Here is a 9,373-nt window from a genome sequence, read left to right on the forward strand (position 1 = left end):
GATATGAGTACATCGAGGTGAAAACTCATTCTATTCTAAATTCTTATTTCACTCCCATCTTTTTCGCTCGTACTTCCGTATAAGGAAATCTTTTATAAAAAATTCTCAATGGAGAGAGAGACTCTTCACGTATTACTAGTATTCGCCACACGGGTGAGTAGCCCTGATGAACGTTTTCCGTAGTCGATAAGAAACTTGTTCCAACAAACGTTTTTGAGCCCTAACTAACTTTTTCAAACATATCTTAAAGAATTCTATTCCAACACGGTGTACCATTGTCGACTATCTCGGATCACAATGCTCGTTTCACTTCTAGACTTACAAAAAGCCTCGGGACCATGTTTAAACATGGGTGCCGCGTATCCCCCACAAACCGACGAACAAAGCAAATGTACGATTCGAACCTTGGAAACCATAATGCGAGTTTATATTATCAACTACAAATTACTTGGGAAAAGTCTTTGCCTTTAACTGAATTCTCTTACAACGATAGTTATCACACGAGTATTAACGCCGCACCTCTTCGAAACTTTATATGGCCGCAAATGTCATTCTCCTTTTCGTTAAGGTCGATCAAGTCCGAGAAGGGTTCAAGAAGGCCCATAGTCACCGAAGGAGCTATGCCGATGTTAGACGTAAATCTCTCGGATTCCAAGTGAGCGACCGCGTAATATTGAAAAACCGCACCTTGGAAGGGTGTAATCCGTTTTGGGAAAACGAAGGTAGTTGAATCCGCGATATTGATCCTTTCGAAATCTTGGGACGTACTGGACCCGCTACATACAGTTTAGATCTCCCGACTCAATTAGGTATCCCGTCAATCCTACATTCCATGTATCAAACTTTGAGAAGTGTCATGCGGGACAGGAAGTTGTTATTTCTTTTAGATGAGCTTACTGTCGATGACAAACTCCACTTCATGGGAGAACCGGTTGAAATTATGAACCGTAAAACCAAACCTTAAGACAACGTAAAATCCCGACTCTCAAAATTCGTGGGAATGCACAAGGACATATTTTCACTTATTCGTAGAATTGACAACACAAGGTCTCGAGGAAGAGACATCGAATATTAATTCCAACTAAATTTCGGGACGAAATTTCTTTTAAGGTGTGGGTAATGTAACCTCTCGCATTTTTCCGTTAAATTTATTTTTAACACCGTCTTTTTTTTAAATAATATCTTTCGTTATCTAAATTCGTATCTTTCATTAACTAACGTTCTTGATATTTCCGTTATTCGATTATAATATATTCCATTTATTCTCATGTATTTAAAGTTTATTCGTTTGGTTAATTCACGCACCCGCTTTTAAACTCGAGGGACTAAATTCGCCATTGGGCCAAAGTGGCAACTAGTTGAACTAGTCACCACTCTTCCTCACCATTCATTCATTCACCTCCTCATCCTTCATACTTCCACTTTTACTCTCAAACACCCAAATCATCAATTCACCATCTAAATTCGATCTAGGAAGCTTGCAACAAAAAAAATTACATATTCGTGATCCTCTCTTCATCCTCTACATTTTGGTACCAATTTCATCTCATTTGGGTAACATTTCTAAAACTTTAGATTTCATGTTCTTAGTGTTTTTGACTTGAAATCGTGTTAATTAGTGTCTATGGCTCAAGTCTAACATGAATATGTGTTTGGTTTGCTCGATTTGTTGTTTTGAGTTACTAGCTTGAATATGAAAAATGGGTGTGCTTAATCTTGAATTTTGTATGATTAAATGTTTTTTAAATGTTAAAGTTCATGTATTAAATGTGTTACTAGCATCATTAGCTTCAATTTGATGTGTAGGTTGATTTAGAAAAGCTTCATTTACAAAATGGTTGAATTCATGATTTTGGTTAGGGTTTGATGAACTTTAAAATGAACGTATGATGCATTAAATGCTTGTTAATGTTGTTAGTAAGTGTTTAGTTGCAATGTGTGTTTAATTACCTTCGAAACGGCATATCGTATGTGTAAATTGGATTCCCGAATCATAAAATGCGTTTTACGAACTTCAAACTTCAATGATGAACTTTTAACGATCATTCGACGAGGATTTGGTCATTTAAATGATGTAATTGTTTGATGATATGTGATTTGTTGTATTTCTCGTCAAAATACCTTTCCAACGATATAAGATAAATGTTTTAAGTGTTTTCGGTTCATGTGTTATGTTAATTTGAGTTTTGGTTCGAGACTTAACAAAATACTGCAACCAGCACTTTTTCCAGGAACGCGCGCCGCACATCCTTTCGCGCATCACGTACAGGGTGAAGTGAAAGTTCTTAACCCCTGGACTGATTTCTGATCTGGTTCCACGTTGTAGTGCGCGCCGCGCAGTCCTTAGACCACTTTTACTTTTGTTTTATTGTTCACGAAATCTTTCCCGCTTAACCGCAACTCCGATTAACATGAAATTTGGTTAACATGCTCAAATATTATTTCTCATCATGGGAAAATTGTCGGGTACCTGACCCGACCCCGTTGACCTTGACTTTGACTTTGACCAAGTTTGACTTTTAGTCAAACTTAACCAAATGTTTAGGCAATCGTTCTATCATACTTTTATACTTGTATCTTGCATGAAACTTGACAATTTGATTCACATGCTATATATTCGAGTCGTAACGAGCCATAGGACTAATTGTACAACTTTGACCAATCGTGTTTACCGTTATTGATACAACCTACTTGTTTGGGTCAAGACTAGAAATTGTCCTTGCACACGTTTACTTGTGAAGTACTTTATTTACTCGTGCACTCAAGGTAAGATCGTAGTCCCACTTTTACTCTTTTAAACTTACATTTGGGATGAGAAAGCATAAACGTTTCATTTAACAAAGTGAACACAAGTATGAAAACAAACATTCTACATATGAGTTAGAACAAAATCCTCAATTCGATTATCATTAGTTACACTTGCTGGGTGTAAGCGAGAACTTATGTTGTATGGCCATATGGGTTTGACAAACCCTCATTCGGATGGTTCACTACCGTTACTTCAGATGAAATATATTTGTGAGAAATAGTGTATGTTCTAACACTATTGTGATGGGGTTCTATGAAAGGAAAGTTAAGCCTTGATAATTGGGTGCTCGTGATAACAATTTTTGGAATGGTTTTCTATTATTGAAATGTTATAAATCTTGTGATTCATTTTACTTACTCACTTACTTACTTAAACCTATGATTTCACCAACGTTTTCATTGACAGAGATCTATGTTTTTCTCTGGTCTTTGAACGATATGTGATACATGCTTCCGCTCATTATTTTGATACTTGCATTGGATGTCGAGTATATATGCATACATGGAGCGTCTTTTGACTTTATTTTAAACTGTGTCGCATAGGTTTCATTTGTACTTATAACTTTGTAACGTAACTAATGGTTGAACTATTCTTGTAAACTTTGAAACAACCTTTACATTTGAAATGAATGCGACATATTTTGGTCAAACGTTATTTTAAAGACTTATGACCACGTAACGGGACCTAAGTATACGACGTCGTAAATGACGATTTTGTCGGGTCGCTACAATTATGGTACAAAATCCAATAATCCTATCTTTAATATTTAGTCTAACATCACGATTACTTCGGCTCAAATAAGCATAATAATAACTTAGTTACGAGACATTAATTTAAAAAGGAAGAACATAGCTTACAGTGATTATTTATCGCGTAGCGTTACAAGGACAGATTTTCGACATTAAAACCCATAAAACATTTCTTACAATAACCCAACTAAACTATAACTTTATTATTAAAATTAACTTAAATTAAAATTATAATAAAAATATATATTACATATAGAGAGAAAGAAAGAAATTGAGGTGCCCATAATTAGCAGAAAACTGGCCAATTTATAGGACATGGCCTGCTACAGGGCACCATGCGATCGCATGGTATTTAGTCATCCTAGCCATGCGATCACATGGCTAGCTGGATCAGCACAAAATGCACTTAAAACGTCAGCGACTGTTATTTATTTAATATATATTATAATATATATAATTTTATATAATTATATATATATTATATTATATTCTTGTGCATAGTTGACTTGTAATTTTAGCTCCGTTGACTTGCGCGTTGATGCTCGGTTTACGTCTCGGTTCCGGATTTTTGAACGTCCTTTCGTACGCTTTGAAATCTTGTACTTTGCGTTCCGCGGCTTGTACTCTTGTAATTGTTAGGCGTTTCTCATCAATAAATTGAACCACTTGGATTGTATCTTGTACATTTGAGCTTTTTGGTCATTTGCGTCTTCAAATCTTCATTTGCGTCTTCAGTCTTCGCTCTTATTTATTTAAACGAATATTACATGGAATTAGAACAATTTCAATTAAAAAATTTACATATTGGGATGATATTGCGACTAAATATATGTTCATTTGGAGCACTATCAAATATCCCCACACTTGAGCGTTGCTTGTCCTCAAGCAATACAGAACTTATAATTAAATCACACTTCACTCGAATCACTTTTTTATTCTCACACTTTATACATCAGTGATTTTGATATGGCGGTATAAACAATGATAGTAACAATAGAACCATGGTTAAAGGTGGTTGTGCCATCCACAGTTACCTTGGGTTCAGGTCAACGACACTTGCAACCAAATAGCCGATTTACTTTCGGTTTCCAAAGCAAAGTGCACATTTGAAAGGCGGTTTAAAGTCCCACGTGACTATGAAAATTTAGATCCTTAAGGAAATTGGATCTTTATGAAAACATTTGTTCTTTTAAAAATTCATTATAGCTTTTACCCTAGATAAGTTTTCCGGAATAACCCTTCACCGGTGTTTGCAAAATGTTTTTGTGGGTTTCATATTTTAAAATTTTAGCTCAAAACTTGTGGTTTTGTGTCACCCACTTGCTAACCTTGTATTAGGAAAGCAACACGTCCAGTATACTTGCTCCGTATATTACCTTTCCGTAAACTACCATTCGGTTGTAAAGGAAAGCGTTGAACAAGGAACTGTTAAGGCAATGTCTAATGACATGCAGATGTTCATGGTCTACAACGTGTCGGATGCAATTACTATCCTTTGTAGGAGAAATAGTAAAGATCACCCTATAATTTTTCGGTCTGGCATAAAGTCCTGTCTTCGACCATGCTATGCAACCACCGTTCTTACGGTTAACACTCGATTTGGTTCAGGTGACCTAATGAATTCCAGGTGAATTCCTAGGATTTTATGTTCAATGGTAATGAACGCATTGAAAATAGGTTTTCAGAAAACAAATCGGTTTTAATTTGATCAAAATATTTTCTCGTTCAAGCTCGAGTTTAGATATCATTGAATTTCATGAGTTTGAATTCTCAATCTTTAAGGTCAATCTCAAGGATTGAGTAATATCAGTCTTAAAAGCTGATTTTTGATCTTTAAGGAGATTATCCTTTCTGGGGGTCTGATTCATTAGTCTTATCAAGCTAATTTGCACGGCGCCCTCCCCATTTTACGAGACAGATCCTCTCATGGTTAGGATAAATCTGACCACTTGGCAACCCTGTTTGATGCTGAGGTCTGTGGATTTCCTGCTAATTTTAGAGATGACTTTTCTAGATTTTTCGTCAACCTACAGCTGGTCTGGATGACAACTTCTTGACCTAAATCAAGAAGCGCGTGTCTTTTTTCGAAGACTTTACTTCCTTTTAATGATGGAATTGATTCATTGTGTGGATCCATCTTTCTTTCACATATATTACAGTAAATCGGGTAAAACTGATTAGTTTAGTCCAAAATAAAAGTACCTGCAATAATCTTGTAAAAAATATGTGATAGATGGTTTTTATTTGAATAACTTGGTACATTCTCCACACACTTGGCTTTTATTTATTTCCTTCTTTGCCTTTTTATTCTCCTCTTTTCCATTTTAAATGAATTCAAGCATTTTAGGTTGTTTCTCAATTTATGTCATTTCCGAGGTAACGATAATTTCAGTATTATCACCTAGTTTTATCGTTCATAAATATGTATAAACATGATTTTGAATTCATTTAATTGAAAATTTTTCAAATTTTCACAAAATTTGGAAATTAAACTAAGTGTAAACCCGAGAGAATTTATAACCCTTCCCCACACTTGAGATCTTGCAATGCCCTCATTTGTAAGAATTCAGTAAAAATTTAAATTCATGAGGGTAATAAGTGTAGAAAAATGATTAAAATTAACGAGTTTGCAAACATATTGTTTTATATCACATTTGATATTTTACGTCTTGTCGTTAAAATTAGTAGCTTTTGCTGAACTTAATGTCAGTCTTTGAAAATGTGCTATTTTACCCTGTTTTGTACATAAGATAAACTACAAACATATATATACATAATATATTTTTTATAAAACCTTTATTTATTAAAACATTTTAAATGAATAATTTTTAAAATTCTGTCTCCTTTTACTTTAGGTAGAGGTAGTTTCGGTACGTTTACCTAGTCCGTCCCTCGACAAAATTTTAAAATTTTCGTTTTAAAGCTATTGTTTTAAAAGAAAAGATTTCTGAGTTTTTTAATTTTTTTTGGCATACTTTAGATCAATAATATTAAAATAATGATAATAAAATTTTTCGCCCCGTCCTCGGGTAAAGCAATTTCGGTTCTACGACCTAGTCTTTAACTTAGACGAATTTTAGAAATCATTTTTTTTTAAACTTAATGAAATAAAGTAAATTTTGTTTTTAAATTCACACAAAACTTAAATTTAAAAAGCATATTAATTTTATACAAAACCTACAAAACAAAAAAAATCAGAATGGGGGGGAGAAAACTAGTTCTTTAGTATCTGCTAGTGGAAAAGACCAATCGGATTCCATTCTCGGAACTACATGAGAACAGAACAACTAACTATAGATAGTATTTTCTTTTTAGAACATTTGAATCTCCCCACACTTAAGTAGCTGTGGTGTCGAAATTGTGATTAACTTCATTGTCAATTTATTTTGGACCATAATCAACTTGCATATCTGTGACTTTTGCTTTAAGTCATTGGTCGGATTCCTGTGTAATATTCACAAATTCAACTAGTTTCGCCTTTTCTTTAGGCGATAGATTGGATACTAACCGGTTACATAACTTAAAGTTCCCCTTGGTTCTAGCATCGCGAATCCGTTTAATAAGTTTCGTCATTGAACTTTTAATAACGTAGTCATTTAATTTCGTATCAACAACGGGGTTCTTTGTTATCAAGTCATCATTATGTGTTACTTCATTTTCCCCACACTTAGGCGTTTTATTATTGTTAAGCACTACCGTTGGAGTTGGTAAAACAACATGGTTCTTACCAATCGTTTTTGTTAGTTCAACGGTTTTGGTTGGTGGAGATTTAGCCTTTTGACTCACAAAGGTAACCGATTTGTCACCATCACTAAGTGTCATTCTACCCTCTCTTACATTAAATAATGCCCCGGTGGACGCTAAGAATGGTCGACCTAAAATTAGAGGAATGTTTGAGTCCTCTTCTATGTCAATGACAATAAATTCGACTAGAAAGGTTAAATTACCTACTTGAACGGGTAGGTTATCAGCAATTCCAACTGGGTGCTTAATGGTTTGATCAAAGAGTCTAACACTCATTTTCATTGGACTTAACTCACCTACTCCTAAACTCTTATATAATGAAAGAGGCATAACACTCACACTCGCATCTAAATCTGCTAGTGCATCATACATGACACAATCACTAAGTTGTCAAGGAACAATAAATTCACCCGTTCACCCAATCTGGGTGGAAATTTTGGTGGAACTATCTTCACCGGGTTTACTTCTACGGTTTTTGTTTCTTGCACTTTCTTATTCTTCTTCTTCTTTCCAGAGGTATCACAAACTTTATTACCTATTACTTGCTAATACTCAACTGCTTTTCTTAGAAACGGGATGGGTGGTCTGTATGGTGCCACCATTGGCTTTACATACTCGGGTGGTGGTGGTGTTGTAACTTCTTCATTATTACTCACATCTAAAACTTTCCCATCTTCTGGTGCTGATTTTTCAGAATTTGTTGACACCATATTAACATTCTCATTTTGAGGATTTACTTCGGTATTACTCGGTAGCTTTCCTTGTTCCCTCTCACTCATCATGCTAGCAAGAGTACCTACGTATTTTTCTAGATGCAAAATGGAAGCTTGTTGAGTTCTAAATGACTGATCAAATCTCTCATTTGTTTAGGTTTGAGATGTAATAAATTGTGTTTGAGATTCCATTAACATTGCCATCATTTCTTCTAGATTTGGTTTTTTCTCTTCGGTTTGTTGTGATGGTTTATACAAGCCAGGTCTTTGTTGATTGAAAGTGTTGTTTTGAGTTGGTTGGTTATTCGGACCTTGTTGGTTATACGAGTTGTTATTGGATCCATTTGGATTGTAAAGAATGTTTTGATTTCGATTAAAGTTTGGCCTTGGCGGTTGATAATTATTTCCCAGCCTTTGGTTCATGTAGGAAACATTCTCACGTTGTTCCATCGTTTGTTCAACATTACAATCTTTTGTGAAGTGTGGTCCACCGCATTGCTCACAACTGATTCGTATTGCGTGAATATCTTTAGTCATCTTTTCCATTCATCTCTCGAAAGCATCTATTTTTGCGGAAACGGAATCAAAGTCATGGCTAGAATCGGCTCTATCCGCTTTAGATGAACGAAAAATATCTTTTTCCTGATGCCTCTCATGTGAGTGGGAGGCTGTATTATCAATAATTTTGTGAGCTTCGGTTGCGGTTTTCTTCATAATGGAACCACCAGCTACTGTGTCGATGTCTTTTCGTGTAGCAACGTCGACACCTTGGTAGAATATTTATACTATTTGATAAGTGTCTAAACCGTGCTGAGGACATCCTCTCAACAACTTTTCGAATCTTGTCCACGCCTCATATAATGTTTCATTTGGCTTTTGCGCGAACGTAACAATTTCTCCTTGAAGTCTCACAGCTTTAGATGCTGAAAAGAATCTTTTAAGAAATTTCTCAACTAAAACATCCCATGTGTCAATCGTTCCTTCAGGTAACGATTCTAACCAATCTTTGGCTTCTCCCTTTAAAGTCCAGGGAAACAACATGCGATAGATCTGTTCATCCTCAACTTCTCTGATTTTGAATAGAGTACAGATCCTATTAAAGGTTCGAAAATGTTCGTTTGGATCTTCTTTTGGCGTACCACTATATTGGCATTGATTAGTTATCATGTTTAGGATTTGTCCTTTGATTTCATAATCTGGCGCATTAATGTCTGGTCGCGTAATGGCATGTCCTTGGCCAGTGCGTGTAGCTCTCATTCGATCTTCCATACTTATAGGTTCCATTATTTCCATATTTGAAATTGTTGAATCCGAATTACTAGAAGATTCTGATTTAACGGTTTGTGGTTCAAGAGGAA

General features: G+C 35.3%; 1 non-coding gene across 1 annotated transcript; it reads left to right on the top strand.

Moving 5' to 3' along the window:
• Window positions 1–8,817: 8,817 nt before the first annotated feature.
• LOC139846034 (small nucleolar RNA R71) lies at window positions 8,818–8,924 on the top strand. Its single transcript, XR_011758781.1, has one exon. It is a non-coding gene; the product is annotated as a small nucleolar RNA R71 (small nucleolar RNA).
• Window positions 8,925–9,373: the final 449 nt, after the last annotated feature.

This window comes from Rutidosis leptorrhynchoides, chromosome 4 (genome assembly GCF_046630445.1).
Source record: "Rutidosis leptorrhynchoides isolate AG116_Rl617_1_P2 chromosome 4, CSIRO_AGI_Rlap_v1, whole genome shotgun sequence".
Taxonomy (NCBI): Eukaryota; Viridiplantae; Streptophyta; class Magnoliopsida; order Asterales; family Asteraceae; genus Rutidosis; species Rutidosis leptorrhynchoides.